Below are 20,672 nucleotides of genomic sequence, written 5' to 3' on the forward strand. Positions count from 1 at the left end.
TGTGTTATACACTAGTATGTGTGTGTTATACACTGCTTTGTGTGTGTGTTATACACTGCTTTGTGTGTGTTATACACTGCTTTGTGTGTGTTATACGCTGCTTTGTGTGTGTTATACAGTGCTTTGTGTGTGTTATACGCTGCTTTGTGTGTGTTATACGCTGCTTTGTGTGTGTTATATGCTGCTTTGTGTGTGTTATACGATGCTTTCTGTGTGTTATACGCTGCTTTGTGTGTGTTATACACTGCTTTGTGTGTGTTATACGCTGCTTTGTGTGTGTTATACACTGCTTTGTGTGTGTTATACACTGCTTTGTGTGTGTGTTATACACTAGTATGTGTGTGTGTTATACGCTGCTTTGTGTGTGTTATACACTGGTTTGTGTGTGTTATACACTAGTATGTGTGTGTGTTATACACTAGTATGTGTGTGTGTTATACGCTGCTTTGTGTGTGTTATACACTGGTTTGTGTGTGTTATACACTGGTTTGTGTGTGTTATACGCTGCTTTGTGTGTGTTATACACTGCTTTGTGTGTGTTATACAGTGCTTTGTGTGTATTATACACTGGTTTGTGTGTGTTATACACTGCTTTGTGTGTGTTATACACTAGTATGTGTGTGTTATACACTGCTTTGTGTGTGTTATACACTGGTTTGTGTGTGTTATACACTGCTTTGTGTGTGTGATACACTGGTTTGTGTGTGTTATACGCTGCTTTGTGTGTGTTATACGCTGCTTTGTGCGTGTTATACACTGCTTTGTGTGTGTTATACACTGCTTTGTGTGTGTGTTATACACTAGTATGTGTGTGTTATACGCTGCTTTGTGTGTGTTATACACTAGTATGTGTGTGTTATACACTAGTATGTGTGTGTTATACGCTGCTTTGTGTGTGTGTTATACACTGCTTTGTGTGTGTTATACGCTGCTTTGTGTGTGTTATACGCTGCTTTGTGTGTGTTATACGCTGCTTTGTGTGTGTTATACACTGCTTTGTGTGTGTTATACGCTGCTTTGTGTGTGTGTTATACGCTGCTTTGTGTGTGTTATACGCTGCTTTGTGTGTGTGTTATACCCTGCTTTGTGTGTGTTATACGCTGCTTTGTGTGTGTTATACGCTGCTTTGTGTGTGTTATACGCTGCTTTGTGTGTGTTATACACTGGTTTGTGTGTGTTATACGCTGCTTTGTGTGTGTTATACACTGGTTTGTGTGTGTTATACGCTGCTTTGTGTGTGTTATACACTAGTATGTGTGTGTTATACACTGGTTTGTGTGTGTTATACAGTGCTTTGTGTGTATTTTACACTGGTTTGTGTGTGTTATACAATGCTTTGTGTGTGTTATACACTAGTATGTGTGTGTTGTACACTGCTTTGTGTGTGTTATACACTGGTTTGTGTGTGTTATACACTGCTTTGTGTGTGTTATACACTGGTTTGTGTGTGTTATACGCTGCTTTGTGTGTGTTATACACTGCTTTGTGTGTGTGTTATACACTAGTATGTGTGTGTTATACGCTGCTTTGTGTGTGTTATACAGTAGTATGTGTGTGTTATACACTAGTATGTGTGTGTTATACGCTGCTTTGTGTGTGTGTTATACACTGCTTTGTGTGTGTTATACACTGCTTTGTGTGTGTTATACGCTGCTTTTTGTGTGTTATACGCTGCTTTGTTTGTGTTATACGCTGCTTTGTGTGTGTGTTATACACTGCTTTGTGTGTGTTATACGCTGCTTTGTGTGTGTTATACGCTGCTTTGTGTGTGTGTTATACAGTGCTTTGTGTGTGTTATACACTGCTTTGTGTGTTTTATACGCTGCTTTGTGTGTGTTATACACTGCTTTGTGTGTGTTATACGCTGCTTTGTGTGTGTTATACACTGCTTTGTGTGTGTGTTATACACTAGTATGTGTGTGTGTTATACGCTACTTTGTGTGTGTTATACACTGGTTTGTGTGTGTTATACACTAGTATGTGTGTGTGTTATCCACTAGTATGTGTGTGTGTTATACGCTGCTTTGTGTGTGTTATACACTGGTTTGTGTGTGTTATACGCTGCTTTGTGTGTGTTATACACTGGTTTGTGTGTGTTATACGCTGCTTTGTGTGTGTTATACACTGCTTTGTGTGTGTTATACAGTGCTTTGTGTGTATTACACACTGGTTTGTGTGTGTTATACGCTGCTTTGTGTGTGTTATACACTGGTTTGTGTGTGTTATACGCTGCTTTGTGTGTGTTATACAATGCTTTGTGTGTGTTATACAGTGCTTTGTGTGTATTACACACTGGTTTGTGTGTGTTATACACTGCTTTGTGTGTGTTATACACTAGTATGTGTGTGTTATACACTGCTTTGTGTGTGTTATACACTGGTTTGTGTGTGTTATACTCTGCTTTGTGTGTGTTATACACTGCTTTGTGTGTGTTATACGTTGCTTTGTGTGTGTTATACACTGCTTTGTGTGTGTTATACACTGCTTTGTGTGTGTGTTATACACTAGTATGTGTGTGTTATACGCTGCTTTGTGTGTGTTATACACTAGTATGTGTGTGTTATACGCTGCTTTGTGTGTGTGTTATACACTGCTTTGTGTGTGTTATACTCTGCTTTGTGTGTGTTATACGCTGCTTTGTGTGTGTTATACAGTGCTTTGTGTGTGTTATACGCTGCTTTGTGTGTGTTATACGCTGCTTTGTGTGTATTATATGCTGCTTTGTGTGTGTTATACGCTGCTTTCTGTGTGTTATACGCTGCGTTGTGTGTGTTATACACTGCTTTGTGTGTGTTATACGCTGCTTTGTGTGTGTTATACACTGCTTTGTGTGTGTTATACACTGCTTTGTGTGTGTGTTATACACTAGTATGTGTGTGTGTTATACGCTGCTTTGTGTGTGTTATACACTGGTTTGTGTGTGTTATACAATAGTATGTGTGTGTGTTATACACTAGTATGTGTGTGTTTTATACGCTGCTTTGTGTGTGTTATACACTGGTTTGTGTGTGTTATACGCTGCTTTGTGTGTGTTATACACTGGTTTGTGTGTGTTATGCGCTGCTTTGTGTGTGTTATACACTGCTTTGTGTGTGTTATACAGTGCTTTGTGTGTATTATACACTGGTTTGTGTGTGTTATACACTGCTTTGTGTGTGTTATACACTGCTTTGTGTGTGTTATACACTGGTTTGTGTGTGTTATACACTGCTTTGTGTGTGTTATACGCTGCTTTGTGTGTGTTATACACTGCTTTGTGTGTGTGTTATACACTGCTTTGTGTGTGTTATACACTGCTTTGTGTGTGTTATACGCTGCTTTGTGTGTGTTATACGCTGCTTTGTGTGTGTTATACACTTCTTTGTGTGTGTTATACGCTGCTTTTTGTGTGTTATACGCTGCTTTGTGTGTGTTATACACTGCTTTGTGTGTGTTATACACTAGTATGTGTGTGTTATACACTGCTTTGTGTGTGTTATACACTGGTTTGTGTGTGTTATACTCTGCTTTGTGTGTGTTATACACTGCTTTGTGTGTGTTATACGCTGCTTTGTGTGTGTTATACACTGCTTTGTGTGTGTTATACACTGCTTTGTGTGTGTGTTATACACTAGTATGTGTGTGTTATACGCTGCTTTGTGTGTGTTATACACTAGTATGTGTGTGTTATACACTAGTATGTGTGTGTTATACGCTGCTTTGTGTGTGTGTTATACACTGCTTTGTGTGTGTTATACGCTGCTTTGTGTGTGTTATACGCTGCTTTGTGTGTGTTATACGCTGCTTTGTGTGTGTTATACAGTGCTTTGTGTGTGTTATACGCTGCTTTGTGTGTGTTATACGCTGCTTTGTGTGTGTTATACACTGCTTTGTGTGTGTTATACGCTGCTTTGTGTGTGTGATACGCTGCTTTGTGTGTGTTATACGCTGCTTTGTGTGTGTTATACACTTCTTTGTGTGTGTTATACGCTGCTTTGTGTGTGTTATACGCTGCTTTGTGTGTGTTATACACTGCTTTGTGTGTGTTATACACTTCTTTGTGTGTGTTATACACTTCTTTGCGTGTGTTATACACTGCTTTGTGTGTGTTATACGCTGCTTTGTGTGTGTGTTATACACTGCTTTGTGTGTGTTATACGCTGCTTTGTGTGTGTTATACACTGCTTTGTGTGTGTGTTATACACTGCTTTGTGTGTGTTATACACTGCTTTGTGTGTGTTATACGCTGCTTTGTGTGTGTTATACACTGCTTTGTGTGTGTTATACACTGCTTTGTGTGTGTTATACGCTGCTTTGTGTGTGTGTTATACACTGCTTTGTGTGTGTTATACGCTGCTTTGTGTGTGTTATACGCTGCTTTGTGTGTGTCATACACTTCTTTGTGTGTGTTATACACTGGTTTGTGTGTGTTATACACTGCTTTGTGTGTGTTATACACTGCTTTGTGTGTGTTATACGCTGCTTTGTGTGTGTTATACACTGCTTTGTGTGTGTTATACGCTGCTTTGTGTGTGTTATACGCTGCTTTGTGTGTGTTATACAATGCTTTGTGTGTGTTATACGCTGCTTTGTGTGTGTTATACGCTGCTTTTTGTGTGTTATACACTGCTTTGTGTGTGTGTTATACACTGCTTTGAGTGTGTTATACACTGCTTTGTTAGTGTTATACACTGCTTTGTGTGTGTGTTATACACTTCTTTGTGTGTGTTATACGCTGCTTTGTGTGTGTTATACACTGCTTTGTGTGTGTTATACACTGCTTTGTGTGTGTTATACAGTGCTTTGTGTGTGTTATACACTGCTTTGTGTGTGTTATACGCTGCTTTGTGTGTGTTATACGCTGCTTTTTGTGTGTTATACACTGCTTTGTGTGTGTGTTATACACTGCTTTGTGTGTGTTATACACTGCTTTGTGTGTGTTATACGCTGCTTTGTGTGTGTGTTATACACTTCTTTGTGTGTGTTATACGCTGCTTTGTGTGTGTTATACACTGCTTTGTGTGTTTTATACACTGCTTTGTGTGTGTTATACGCTGCTTTTTGTGTGTTATACACTGCTTTGTGTGTGTTATACACTGCTTTGTGTGTGTTATACACTGCTTTGTGTGGGTTATACACTGGTTTGTGTGTGTTATACACTTGTTTGTGTGTGTTATACGCTGCTTTGTGTGTGTTATATACTGCTTTGTGTGTGTTATACACTGCTTTGTGTGTGTTATACACTGCTTTGTGTGTGTGTTATACACTTCTTTGTGTGTGTTATACGCTGCTTTGTGTGTGTTATACGCTGCTTTGTGTGTGTTATACGCTGCTTTGTGTGTGTTATACACTGCTTTGTGTGTGTTATACACTGCTTTGTGTGTGTTATACACTGGTTTGTGTGTGTTATACACTTCTTTGTGTGTGTTATACGCTGCTTTGTGTGTGTGTTATACACTTCTTTGTGTGTGTTATACGCTGCTTTGTGTGTGTTATACACTGCTTTGTGTGTGTTATACGCTGCTTTGTGTGTGTTATACACTTCTTTGTGTGTGTTATACACTTCTTTGTGTGTGTTATACGCTGCTTTGTGTGTGTTATACACTGCTTTGTGTGTGCTATACGCTGCTTTGTGTGTGTTATACACTTCTTTGTGTGTGTTATACGCTGCTTTGTGTGTGTTATACGCTGCTTTGTGTGTGTTATACACTTCTTTGTCTGTGTTATACACTGGTTTGTGTGTTATACACTGGTTTGTGTGTGTTATACGCTGCTTTGTGTGTGTTATATGCTGCTTTGTGTGTGTTATACGCTGCTTTGTGTGTGTTATACGCTGCTTTGTGTGTGTTATACACTGCTTTGTGTGTGTTATACACTGGTTTGTGTGTGTGTTATACGCTGCTTTGTGTGTGTTATACACTGCTTTGTGTGTGTTATACGCTGCTTTGTGTGTGTTATACGCTGTTTTGTGTGTGTTATACACTTCTTTGTGTGTGTTATACACTGCTTTCTGTGTGTTTTACACTGCTTTGTGTGTGTTATACACTGCTTTGTGTGTGTTATACGCTGCTTTGTGTGTGTTATACAGTGCTTTGTGTGTGTTATACGCTGCTTTGTGTGTGTTATACGATGCTTTGTGTGTGTTATACACTGCTTTGTGTGTGTTATACACTGCTTTGTGTGTGTGTTATACACTAGTATGTGTGTGTGTTATACGCTGCTTTGTGTGTGTTATACACTGGTTTGTGTGTGTTATACACTAGTATGTGTGTGTATTATACACTAGTATGTGTGTGTGTTATACGCTGCTTTGTGTGTGTTATACACTGGTTTGTGTGTGTTATACGCTGCTTTGTGTGTGTTATACACTGGGTTGTGTGTGTTATACGCTGCTTTGTGTGTGTTATACACTGCTTTTTGTGTGTTATACAGTGCTTTGTGTGTATTATACACTGGTTTGTGTGTGTTATACACTGCTTTGTGTGTGTTATACACTAGTATGTGTGTGTTATACACTGCTTTGTGTGTGTTATACACTGGTTTGTGTGTGTTATACTCTGCTTTGTGTGTGTTATACACTGCTTTGTGTGTGTTATACGCTGCTTTGTGTGTGTTATACACTGCTTTGTGTGTGTGTTATACACTAGTATGTGTGTGTTATACGCTGCTTTGTGTGTGCTATACACTAGTATGTGTGTGTTATACACTAGTATGTGTGTGTTATATGCTGCTTTGTGTGTGTGTTATACACTGCTTTGTGTGTGTTATACACTGCTTTGTGTGTGTTATACGCTGCTTTGTGTGTGTTATACGCTGCTTTGTGTGTGTTATACGCTGCTTTGTGTGTGTTATACGCTGCTTTGTGTGTGTTATACACTTCTTTGTGTGTGTTATACGCTGCTTTGTGTGTGTTATACGCTGCTTTGTGTGTGTTATACACTGCTTTGTGTGTGTTATACACTAGTATGTGTGTGTTATACACTGCTTTGTGTGTGTTATACACTGGTTTGTGTGTGTTATACTCTGCTTTGTGTGTGTTATACACTGCTTTGTGTGTGTTATACGCTGCTTTGTGTGTGTTATACACTGCTTTGTGTGTGTTATACACTGCTTTGTGTGTGTGTTATACACTAGTATGTGTGTGTTATACGCTGCTTTGTGTGTGTTATACACTAGTATGTGTGTGTTATACACTAGTATGTGTGTGTTATACGCTGCTTTGTGTGTGTGTTATACACTGCTTTGTGTGTGTTATACGCTGCTTTGTGTGTGTTATACGCTGCTTTGTGTGTGTTATAAGCTGCTTTGTGTGTGTTATATGCTGCTTTGTGTGTGTTATACAGTGCTTTGTGTGTGTTATACGCTGCTTTGTGTGTGTTATACGCTGCTTTGTGTGTGTTATACACTGCTTTGTGTGTGTTATACGCTGCTTTGTGTGTGTTATACGCTGCTTTGTGTGTGTTATACGCTGCTTTGTGTGTGTTATACACTGCTTTGTGTGTGCTATACACTTCTTTGTGTGTGTTATACACTGCTTTGTGTGTGTTATACGCTGCTTTGTGTGTGTGTTATACACTGCTTTGTGTGTGTTATACACTGCTTTGTGTGTGTGTTATACCCTGCATTGTGTGTGTTATACGCTGCTTTGTGTGTGTTATACGCTGCTTTGTGTGTGTTATACGCTGCTTTGTGTGTGTTATACACTGGTTTGTGTGTGTTATACGCTGCTTTGTGTGTGTTATACACTGGTTTGTGTGTGTTATACGCTGCTTTGTGTGTGTTATACACTAGTATGTGTGTGTTATACACTGGTTTGTGTGTGTTATACAGTGCTTTGTGTGTATTATACACTGGTTTGTGTGTGTTATACAATGCTTTGTGTGTGTTATACACTAGTATGTGTGTGTTGTACACTGCTTTGTGTGTGTTATACACTGGTTTGTGTGTGTTATACACTGCTTTGTGTGTGTTATACACTGGTTTGTGTGTGTTATACGCTGCTTTGTGTGTGTTATACAGTGCTTTGTGTGTGTGTTATACACTAGTATGTGTGTGTTATACGCTGCTTTGTGTGTGTTATACAGTAGTATGTGTGTGTTATACACTAGTATGTGTGTGTTATACGCTGCTTTGTGTGTGTGTTATACACTGCTTTGTGTGTGTTATACACTGCTTTGTGTGTGTTATACGCTGCTTTGTGTGTGCTATACGCTGCTTTGTGTGTGTTATACGCTGCTTTGTGTGTGTGTTATACACTGCTTTGTGTGTGTTATACGCTGCTTTGTGTGTGTTATACGCTGCTTTGTGTGTGTGTTATACAGTGCTTTGTGTGTGTTATACACTGCTTTGTGTGTTTTATACGCTGCTTTGTGTGTGTTATACACTGCTTTGTGTGTGTTATACGCTGCTTTGTGTGTGTTATACACTGCTTTGTGTGTGTGTTATACACTAGTATGTGTGTGTGTTATACGCTACTTTGTGTGTGTTATACACTGGTTTGTGTGTGTTATACACTAGTATGTGTGTGTGTTATCCACTAGTATGTGTGTGTGTTATACGCTGCTTTGTGTGTGTTATACACTGGTTTGTGTGTGTTATACGCTGCTTTGTGTGTGTTATACACTGGTTTGTGTGTGTTATACGCTGCTTTGTGTGTGTTATACACTGCTTTGTGTGTGTTATACAGTGCTTTGTGTGTATTACACACTGGTTTGTGTGTGTTATACACTGCTTTGTGTGTGTTATACACTAGTATGTGTGTGTTATACACTGCTTTGTGTGTGTTATACACTGGTTTGTGTGTGTTATACTCTGCTTTGTGTGTGTTATACACTGCTTTGTGTGTGTTATACGTTGCTTTGTGTGTGTTATACACTGCTTTGTGTGTGTTATACACTGCTTTGTGTGTGTGTTATACACTAGTATGTGTGTGTTATACGCTGCTTTGTGTGTGTTATACACTAGTATGTGTGTGTTATACGCTGCTTTGTGTGTGTGTTATACACTGCTTTGTGTGTGTTATACTCTGCTTTGTGTGTGTTATACGCTGCTTTGTGTGTGTTATACAGTGCTTTGTGTGTGTTATACGCTGCTTTGTGTGTGTTATACGCTGCTTTGTGTGTGTTATATGCTGCTTTGTGTGTGTTATACGCTGCTTTCTGTGTGTTATACGCTGCGTTGTGTGTGTTATACACTGCTTTGTGTGTGTTATACGCTGCTTTGTCTGTGTTATACACTGCTTTGTGTGTGTTATACACTGCTTTGTGTGTGTGTTATACACTAGTATGTGTGTGTGTTATACGCTGCTTTGTGTGTGTTATACACTGGTTTGTGTGTGTTATACAATAGTATGTGTGTGTGTTATACACTAGTATGTGTGTGTTATACGCTGCTTTGTGTGTGTTATACACTGGTTTGTGTGTGTTATACGCTGCTTTGTGTGTGTTATACACTGGTTTGTGTGTGTTATGCGCTGCTTTGTGTGTGTTATACACTGCTTTGTGTGTGTTATACAGTGCTTTGTGTGTATTATACACTGGTTTGTGTGTGTTATACACTGCTTTGTGTGTGTTATACACTGCTTTGTGTGTGTTATACACTGGTTTGTGTGTGTTATACACTGCTTTGTGTGTGTTATACGCTGCTTTGTGTGTGTTATACACTGCTTTGTGTGTGTGTTATACACTGCTTTGTGTGTGTTATACACTGCTTTGTGTGTGTTATATGCTGCTTTGTGTGTGTTATACGCTGCTTTGTGTGTGTTATACACTTCTTTGTGTGTGTTATACGCTGCTTTTTGTGTGTTATACGCTGCTTTGTGTGTGTTATACACTGCTTTGTGTGTGTTATACACTAGTATGTGTGTGTTATACACTGCTTTGTGTGTGTTATACACTGGTTTGTGTGTGTTATACTCTGCTTTGTGTGTGTTATACACTGCTTTGTGTGTGTTATACGCTGCTTTGTGTGTGTTATACACTGCTTTGTGTGTGTTATACACTGCTTTGTGTGTGTGTTATACACTAGTATGTGTGTGTTATACGCTGCTTTGTGTGTGTTATACACTAGTATGTGTGTGTTATACACTAGTATGTGTGTGTTATACGCTGCTTTGTGTGTGTGTTATACACTGCTTTGTGTGTGTTATACGCTGCTTTGTGTGTGTTATACGCTGCTTTGTGTGTGTTATACGCTGCTTTGCGTGTGTTATACAGTGCTTTGTGTGTGTTATACGCTGCTTTGTGTGTGTTATACGCTGCTTTGTGTGTGTTATACACTGCTTTGTGTGTGTTATACGCTGCTTTGTGTGTGTTATACGCTGCTTTGTGTGTGTTATACGCTGCTTTGTGTGTGTTATACACTTCTTTGTGTGTGTTATACGCTGCTTTGTGTGTGTTATACGCTGCTTTGTGTGTGTTATACACTGCTTTGTGTGTGTTATACACTTCTTTGTGTGTGTTATACACTTCTTTGTGTGTGTTATACACTGCTTTGTGTGTGTTATACGCTGCTTTGTGTGTGTGTTATACACTGCTTTGTGTGTGTTATACGCTGCTTTGTGTGTGTTATACACTGCTTTGTGTGTGTGTTATACACTGCTTTGTGTGTGTTATACACTGCTTTGTGTGTGTTATACGCTGCTTTGTGTGTGTTATACACTGCTTTGTGTGTGTTATACGCTGCTTTGTGTGTGTGTTATACACTGCTTTGTGTGTGTTATACGCTGCTTTGTGTGTGTTATACGCTGCTTTGTGTGTGTCATACACTTCTTTGTGTGTGTTATACACTGGTTTGTGTGTGTTATACACTGCTTTGTGTGTGTTATACACTGCTTTGTGTGTGTTATACGCTGCTTTGTGTGTGTTATACGCTGCTTTGTGTGTGTTATACGCTGCTTTGTGTGTGTTATACACTGCTTTGTGTGTGTTATACGCTGCTTTGTGTGTGTTATACGCTGCTTTTTGTGTGTTATACACTGCTTTGTGTGTGTGTTATACACTGCTTTGAGTGTGTTATACACTGCTTTGTTAGTGTTATACACTGCTTTGTGTGTGTGTTATACACTTCTTTGTGTGTGTTATACGCTGCTTTGTGTGTGTTATACACTGCTTTGTTTGTGTTATACACTGCTTTGTGTGTGTTATACAGTGCTTTGTGTGTGTTATACACTGCTTTGTGTGTGTTATACGCTGCTTTGTGTGTGTTATACGCTGCTTTTTGTGTGTTATACACTGCTTTGTGTGTGTGTTATCCACTGCTTTGTGTGTGTTATACACTGCTTTGTGTGTGTTATACGCTGCTTTGTGTGTGTGTTATACACTTCTTTGTGTGTGTTATACGCTGCTTTGTGTGTGTTATACACTGCTTTGTGTGTTTTATACACTGCTTTGTGTGTGTTATACGCTGCTTTTTGTGTGTTATACACTGCTTTGTGTGTGTTATACACTGCTTTGTGTGTGTTATACACTGCTTTGTGTGGGTTATACACTGGTTTGTGTGTGTTATACACTTGTTTGTGTGTGTTATACGCTGCTTTGTGTGTGTTATATACTGCTTTGTGTGTGTTATACACTGCTTTGTGTGTGTTATACACTGCTTTGTGTGTGTGTTATACACTTCTTTGTGTGTGTTATACGCTGCTTTGTGTGTGTTATACGCTGCTTTGTGTGTGTTATACGCTGCTTTGTGTGTGTTATACACTGCTTTGTGTGTGTTATACGCTGCTTTGTGTGTGTTATACACTGCTTTGTGTGTGTTATACACTGGGTTGTGTGTGTTATACACTTCTTTGTGTGTGTTATACGCTGCTTTGTGTGTGTGTTATACACTTCTTTGTGTGTGTTATACGCTGCTTTGTGTGTGTTATACACTGCTTTGTGTGTGTTATACACTTCTTTGTGTGTGTTATACACTTCTTTGTGTGTGTTATACGCTGCTTTGTGTGTGTTATACACTGCTTTGTGTGTGCTATACGCTGCTTTGTGTGTGTTATACACTTCTTTGTGTGTGTTATACACTGCTTTGTGTGTGTTATACGCTGCTTTGTGTGTGTTATACACTTCTTTGTCTGTGTTATACACTGGTTTGTGTGTTATACACTGGTTTGTGTGTGTTATACGCTGCTTTGTGTGTGTTATATGCTGCTTTGTGTGTGTTATACGCTGCTTTGTGTGTGTTATACGCTGCTTTGTGTGTGTTATACACTGCTTTGTGTGTGTTATACACTGGTTTGTGTGTGTGTTATACGCTGCTTTGTGTGTGTTATACACTGCTTTGTGTGTGTTATACGCTGCTTTGTGTGTGTTATACGCTGTTTTGTGTGTGTTATACACTTCTTTGTGTGTGTTATACGCTGCTTTGTGTGTGTTTTACACTGCTTTGTGTGTGTTATACACTGCTTTGTGTGTGTTATACGCTGCTTTGTGTGTGTTATACAGTGCTTTGTGTGTGTTATACGCTGCTTTGTGTGTGTTATACGCTGCTTTGTGTGTGTTATACACTGCTTTGTGTGTGTTATACACTGCTTTGTGTGTGTGTTATACACTAGTATGTGTGTGTGTTATACGCTGCTTTGTGTGTGTTATACACTGGTTTGTGTGTGTTATACACTAGTATGTGTGTGTATTATACACTAGTATGTGTGTGTGTTATACGCTGCTTTGTGTGTGTTATACACTGGTTTGTGTGTGTTATACGCTGCTTTGTGTGTGTTATACACTGGGTTGTGTGTGTTATACGCTGCTTTGTGTGTGTTATACACTGCTTTTTGTGTGTTATACAGTGCTTTGTGTGTATTATACACTGGTTTGTGTGTGTTATACACTGCTTTGTGTGTGTTATACACTAGTATGTGTGTGTTATACACTGCTTTGTGTGTGTTATACACTGGTTTGTGTGTGTTATACTCTGCTTTGTGTGTGTTATACACTGCTTTGTGTGTGTTATACGCTGCTTTGTGTGTGTTATACACTGCTTTGTGTGTGTGTTATACACTTCTTTGTGTGTGTTATACACTGGTTTGTGTGTGTTATACGCTGCTTTGTGTGTGTTATACACTAGTATGTGTGTGTTATACACTGCTTTGTGTGTGTTATACGCTGCTTTGTGTGTGTTATACACTGCTTTGTGTGTGTGTTATACACTTCTTTGTGTGTGTTATACGCTGCTTTGTGTGTGTTATACGCTGCTTTGTGTGTGTTATACGCTGCTTTGTGTGTGTTATACACTGCTTTGTGTGTGTTATACGCTGCTTTGTGTGTGTTATACACTGCTTTGTGTGTGTTATACACTGGTTTGTGTGTGTTATACACTTCTTTGTGTGTGTTATACGCTGCTTTGTGTGTGTGTTATACACTTCTTTGTGTGTGTTATACGCTGCTTTGTGTGTGTTATACACTGCTTTGTGTGTGTTATACGCTGCTTTGTGTGTGTTATACACTTCTTTGTGTGTGTTATACACTTCTTTGTGTGTGTTATACGCTGCTTTGTGTGTGTTATACACTGCTTTGTGTGTGCTATACGCTGCTTTGTGTGTGTTATACACTTCTTTGTGTGTGTTATACACTGCTTTGTGTGTGTTATACGCTGCTTTGTGTGTGTTATACACTTCTTTGTCTGTGTTATACACTGGTTTGTGTGTTATACACTGGTTTGTGTGTGTTATACGCTGCTTTGTGTGTGTTATATGCTGCTTTGTGTGTGTTATACGCTGCTTTGTGTGTGTTATACGCTGCTTTGTGTGTGTTATACACTGCTTTGTGTGTGTTATACACTGGTTTGTGTGTGTGTTATACGCTGCTTTGTGTGTGTTATACACTGCTTTGTGTGTGTTATACGCTGCTTTGTGTGTGTTATACGCTGTTTTGTGTGTGTTATACACTTCTTTGTGTGTGTTATACGCTGCTTTGTGTGTGTTTTACACTGCTTTGTGTGTGTTATACACTGCTTTGTGTGTGTTATACGCTGCTTTGTGTGTGTTATACAGTGCTTTGTGTGTGTTATACGCTGCTTTGTGTGTGTTATACGCTGCTTTGTGTGTGTTATACACTGCTTTGTGTGTGTTATACACTGCTTTGTGTGTGTGTTATACACTAGTATGTGTGTGTGTTATACGCTGCTTTGTGTGTGTTATACACTGGTTTGTGTGTGTTATACACTAGTATGTGTGTGTATTATACACTAGTATGTGTGTGTGTTATACGCTGCTTTGTGTGTGTTATACACTGGTTTGTGTGTGTTATACGCTGCTTTGTGTGTGTTATACACTGGGTGGTGTGTGTTATACGCTGCTTTGTGTGTGTTATACACTGCTTTTTGTGTGTTATACAGTGCTTTGTGTGTATTATACACTGGTTTGTGTGTGTTATACACTGCTTTGTGTGTGTTATACACTAGTATGTGTGTGTTATACACTGCTTTGTGTGTGTTATACACTGGTTTGTGTGTGTTATACTCTGCTTTGTGTGTGTTATACACTGCTTTGTGTGTGTTATACGCTGCTTTGTGTGTGTTATACACTGCTTTGTGTGTGTGTTATACACTAGTATGTGTGTGTTATACGCTGCTTTGTGTGTGCTATACACTAGTATGTGTGTGTTATACACTAGTATGTGTGTGTTATATGCTGCTTTGTGTGTGTGTTATACACTGCTTTGTGTGTGTTATACACTGCTTTGTGTGTGTTATACGCTGCTTTGTGTGTGTTATACGCTGCTTTGTGTGTGTTATACGCTGCTTTGTGTGTGTTATACGCTGCTTTGTGTGTGTTATACACTTCTTTGTGTGTGTTATACGCTGCTTTGTGTGTGTTATACGCTGCTTTGTGTGTGTTATACACTGCTTTGTGTGTGTTATACACTAGTATGTGTGTGTTATACACTGCTTTGTGTGTGCTATACACTAGTATGTGTGTGTTATACACTAGTATGTGTGTGTTATACGCTGCTTTGTGTGTGTTATACACTAGTATGTGTGTGTTATACACTAGTATGTGTGTGTTATACGCTGCTTTGTGTGTGTGTTATACACTGCTTTGTGTGTGTTATACGCTGCTTTGTGTGTGTTATACGCTGCTTTGTGTGTGTTATAAGCTGCTTTGTGTGTGTTATATGCTGCTTTGTGTGTGTTATACAGTGCTTTGTGTGTGTTATACGCTGCTTTGTGTGTTATACGCTGCTTTGTGTGTGTTATACACTGCTTTGTGTGTGTTATACGCTGCTTTGTGTGTGTTATACGCTGCTTTGTGTGTGTTATACGCTGCTTTGTGTGTGTTATACACTGCTTTGTGTGTGTTATACACTTCTTTGTGTGTGTTATACACTGCTTTGTGTGTGTTATACGCTGCTTTGTGTGTGTGTTATACACTGCTTTGTGTGTGTTATACACTGCTTTGTGTGTGTTATACGCTGCTTTGTGTGTGTTATACGCTGCTTTGTGTGTGTTATACACTGCTTTGTGTGTGTTATACGCTGCTTTGTGTGTGTTATACGCTGCTTTGTGTGTGTTATACGTTGCTTTGTGTGTGTTATACGCTGCTTTGTGTGTGTTATACACTCGTTTGTGTGTGTTATACACTGCTTTGTGTGTGTTATACACTGATTTGTGTGTGTTATACGCTGCTTTGTGTGTGTGTTATACACTTCTTTGTGTGTGTTATACGCTGCTTTGTGTGTGTTATACACTGCTTTGTGTGTTTTATACACTGCTTCGTGTGTGTTATACGCTGCTTTTTGTGTGTTATACACTGCTGTGTGTGTGTTATACGCTGCTTTGTGTGTGTGTTATACACTGCTTTGTGTGTGTTATACACTGCTTTGTGTGTGTTATACGCTGCTTTGTGTGTGTTATACGCTGCTTTGTGTGTGTTATACACTGCTTTGTGTGTGTTATACGCTGCTTTGTGTGTGTGTTATACACTGCTTTGTGTGTGTTATACGCTGCTTTGTGTGTGTTATACGCTGCTTTGTGTGTGTTATACGCTGCTTTGTGTGTGTTATACGCTTCTTTGTGTGTGTTATACACTGGTTTGTGTGTGTTATACACTGCTTTGTGTGTGTTATACACTGCTCTGTGTGTGTTATACGCTGCTTTGTGTGTGTTATACACTGCTTTGTGTGTGTTATACACTGCTTTGTGTGTGTTATACGCTGCTTTGTGTTTGTTATACACTGCTTTGTGTGTGTTATACACTGCTTTGTGTGTGTTATACGCTGCTTTGTGTGTGTTATACGCTGCTTCTTGTGTGTTATACACTGCTTTGTGTGTGTGTTATACACTGCTTTGTGTGTGTTATACACTGCTTTGTGTGTGTTATACACTGCTTTGTGTGTGTGTTATACACTGCTTTGTGTGTGTTATACACTGCTTTGTGTGTGTGTTATACACTTCTTTGTGTGTGTTATACGCTGCTTTGTGTGTGTTATACACTGCTTTGTGTGTGTTATACACTGCTTTGTGTGTGTTATACGCTGATTTGTGTGTGTTATACGCTGCTTTTTGTGTGTTATACACTGCTTTGTGTGTGTGTTATACACTGCTTTGTGTGTGTTATACACTGCTTTGTGTGTGTTATACGCTGCTTTGTGTGTGTGTTATACACTTCTTTGTGTGTGTTATACGCTGCTTTGTGTGTGTTATACACTGCTTTGTGTGTTTTATACACTGCTTTGTGTGTGTTATACGCTGCTTTTTGTGTGTCATACACTGCTTTGTGTGTGTGTTATACACTGCTTTGTGTGTGTTATACACTGCTTTGTGTGGGTTATACACTGGTTTGTGTGTGTTATACACTTCTTTGTGTGTGTTATACGCTGCTTTCTGTGTGTTATACACTGCTTTGTGTGTTATACACTGCTTTGTGTGTGTGTTATACACTTCTTTGTGTGTGTTATACGCTGCTTTGTGTGTGTTATACACTGCTTTGTGTGTGTTATACACTGCTTTGTGTGTGTTATACGCTGCTTTGTGTGTGTTATACACTGCTTTGTGTGTGTTATACACTGGTTTGTGTGTGTTATACACTTCTTTGTGTGTGTTATACGCTGCTTTGTGTGAGTGTTATACACTTCTTTGTGTGTGTTATACGCTGCTTTGTGTGTGTTATACACTGCTTTGTGTGTGTTATACGCTGCTTTGTGTGTGTTATACACTTCTTTGTGTGTGTTATACACTTCTTTGAGTGTGTTATACGCTGCTTTGTGTGTGTTATACACTTCTTTGTGTGTGTTATACGCTGCTTTGTGTGTGTTATACACTGCTTTGTGAGTGTTATACGCTGCTTTGTGTGTGTTATACACTTCTTTGTGTGTGTTATACACTGCTTTGTGTGTGTTATACGCTGCTTTGTGTGTGTTATACACTTCTTTGTGTGTGTTATACACTGGTTTGTGTGTGTTATACGCTGCTTTGTGTGTGTTATATGCTGCTTTGTGTGTGTTATACGCTGCTTTGTGTGTGTTATACGCTGCTTTGTGTGTGTTATACACTGGTTTGTGTGTATTATACACTGCTTTGTGTGTGTTATACACTGGTTTGTGTGTGTGTTATACGCTGCTTTGTGTGTGTTATACACTGCTTTGTGTGTGTTATACGCTGCTTTGTGTGTGTTATACGCTGCTTTGTGTGTGTTATACACTGGTTTGTGTGTGTTATACACTGCTTTGTGTGTGTTATACACTGGTTTGTGTGTGTGTTATACGCTGCTTTGTGTGTGTTATACACTGCTTTGTGTGTGTTATACGCTGCTTTGTGTGTGTTATACGCTGCTTTGTGTGTGTTATACACTGGTTTGTGTGTGTTATACACTGCTTTGTGTGTGTTATACACTGCTTTGTGTGTGTTATACGCTGCTTTGTGTGTGTTATACACTGCTTTGTGTGTGTTATACGCTGCTTTGTGTGTGTTATACGCTGCTTTGTGTGTGTTATACGCTGCTTTGTGTGTGTTATACACTGGTTTGTGTGTGTTATACACTGCTTTGTGTGTGTTATACACTGCTTTGTGTGTGTTATACGCTGCTTTGTGTGTGTTATACACTGCTTTGTGTGTGTTATACGCTGCTTTGTGTGTGTTATACGCTGCTTTGTGTGTGTTATACAGTGCTTTGTGTGTGTTATACGCTGCTTTGTGTGTGTTATACGCTGCTTTGTGTGTGTTATACAGTGCTTTGTGTGTATTATACACTGGTTTGTGTGTGTTATACACTGCTTTGTGTGTGTTATACACTAGTATGTGTGTGTTATACACTGCTTTGTGTGTGTTTTACACTGGTTTGTGTGTGTTATACTCTGCTTTGTGTGTGTTATACACTGCTTTGTGTGTGTTATACGCTGCTTTGTGTGTGTTATACACTGCTTTGTGTGTGTTATACACTGCTTTGTGTGTGTGTTATACACTAGTATGTGTGTGTTATACGCTGCTTTGTGTGTGTTATACACTAGTATGTGTGTGTTATACACTAGTATGTGTGTGTTATACGCTGCTTTGTGTGTGTGTTATACACTGCTTTGTGTGTGTTATACACTGCTTTGTGTGTGTTATACGCTGCTTTGTGTGTCTTATACGCTGCTTTGTGTGTGTTATACAGTGCTTTGTGTGTGTTATACGCTGCTTTGTGTGTGTTATACGCTGCTTTGTGTGTGTTATACGCTGCTTTGTGTGTGTTATACACTGCTTTGTGTGTGTTATACGCTGCTTTGTGTGTGTTATACGCTGCTTTCTGTGTGTTATACACTTCTTTGTGTGTGTTATACGCTGCTTTGTGTGTGTTATACGCTGCTTTGTGTGTGTTATACACTGCTTTGTGTGTGTTATACACTAGTATGTGTGTGTTATACACTGCTTTGTGTGTGTTATACACTGGTTTGTGTGTGTTATACTCTGCTTTGTGTGTGTTATACACTGCTTTGTGTGTGTTATACGCTGCTTTGTGTGTGTTATACTCTGCTTTGTGTGTGTTATACACTGCTTTGTGTGTGTGTTATACACTAGTATGTGTGTGTTATACGCTGCTTTCTGTGTGTTATACACTAGTATGTGTGTGTTATACACTAGTATGTGTGTGTTATACGCTGCTTTGTGTGTGTGTTATACACTGCTTTGTGTGTGTTATACGCTGCTTTGTGTGTGTTATACGCTGCTTTGTGTGTGTTATACGCTGCTTTGTGTGTGTTATACAGTGCTTTGTGTGTTATATGCTGCTTTGTGTGTGTTATACGCTGCTATGTGTGTGTTATACACTGCTTTGTGTGTGTTATGCGCTGCTTTGTGTGTGTTATACGCTGCTTTGTGTGTGTTATACGCTGCTTTGTGTGTGTTATACACTTCTTTGTGTGTGTTATACGCTGCTTTGTGTGTGTTATACGCTGCTTTGTGTGTGTTATACACTGGTTTGTGTGTGTTATACACTAGTATGTGTGTGTATTATACACTAGTATGTGTGTGTGTTATACGCTGCTTTGTGTGTGTTATACACTGGTTTGTGTGTGTTATACGCTGCTTTGTGTGTGTTATACACTGGGTTGTGTGTGTTATACGCTGCTTTGTGTGTGTTATACACTGCTTTGTGTGTGTTATACAGTGCTTTGTGTGTATTATACACTCGTTTGTGTGTGTTATACACTGCTTTGTGTGTGTTATACACTAGTATGTGTGTGTTATACACTGCTTTGTGTGTGTTATACACTGGTTTGTGTGTGTTATACTCTGCTTTGTGTGTGTTATACACTGCTTTGTGTGTGTTATACGCTGCTTTGTGTGTGTTATACACTGCTTTGTGTGTGTGTTATACACTAGTATGTGTGTGTTATACGCTGCTTTGTGTGTGCTATACACTAGTATGTGTGTGTTATACACTAGTATGTGTGTGTTATATGCTGCTTTGTGTGTGTGTTATACACTGCTTTGTGTGTGTTATACACTGCTTTGTGTGTGTTATACAGTGCTTTGTGTGTATTATACACTGGTTTGTGTGTGTTATACACTGCTTTGTGTGTGTTATACACTAGTATGTGTGTGTTATACACTGCTTTGTGTGTGTTATACACTGGTTTGTGTGTGTTATACTCTGCTTTGTGTGTGTTATACACTGCTTTGTGTGTGTTATACGCTGCTTTGTGTGTGTTATACACTGCTTTGTGTGTGTGTTATACACTAGTATGTGTGTGTTATACGCTGCTTTGTGTGTGTTATACACTAGTATGTGTGTGTTATACACTAGTATGTGTGTGTTATATGCTGCTTTGTGTGTGTGTTATACACTGCTTTGTGTGTGTTATACACTGCTTTGTGTGTATTATACGCTGCTTTGTGTGTGTTATACGCTGCTTTGTGTGTGTTATACGCTGCTTTGTGTGTGTTATACACTGCTTTGTGTGTGTTATACACTAGTATGTGTGTGTTATACACTGCTTTGTGTGTGTTATACACTGGTTTGTGTGTGTTATACTCTGCTTTGTGTGTGTTATACACTGCTTTGTGTGTGTTATACACTGCTTTGTGTGTGTTATACACTGCTTTGTGTGTGTGTTATACACTAGTATGTGTGTGTTATACGCTGCTTTGTGTGTGTTATACACTAGTATGTGTGTGTTATACACTAGTATGTGTGTGTTATACGCTGCTTTGTGTGTGTGTTATACACTGCTTTGTGTGTGTTATACGCTGCTTTGTGTGTGTTATACGCTGCTTTGTGTGTG

General features: G+C 39.1%; 1 protein-coding gene across 2 annotated transcripts in view; it reads left to right on the forward strand.

Annotated features, from left to right (window-relative positions):
- Positions 1–20,672, forward strand: part of CPLX2 (complexin 2) — a 408,616-nt gene that overhangs the window by 220,094 nt on the left and 167,850 nt on the right. The gene's annotated exons all lie outside the window — the stretch shown is intronic.

Source organism: Phyllobates terribilis, unplaced genomic scaffold (genome assembly GCF_046119375.1).
Source record: "Phyllobates terribilis strain yellow unplaced genomic scaffold, ASM4611937v1 Scaffold_11__3_contigs__length_659146591, whole genome shotgun sequence".
NCBI lineage: Eukaryota > Metazoa > Chordata > Amphibia > Anura > Dendrobatidae > Phyllobates > Phyllobates terribilis.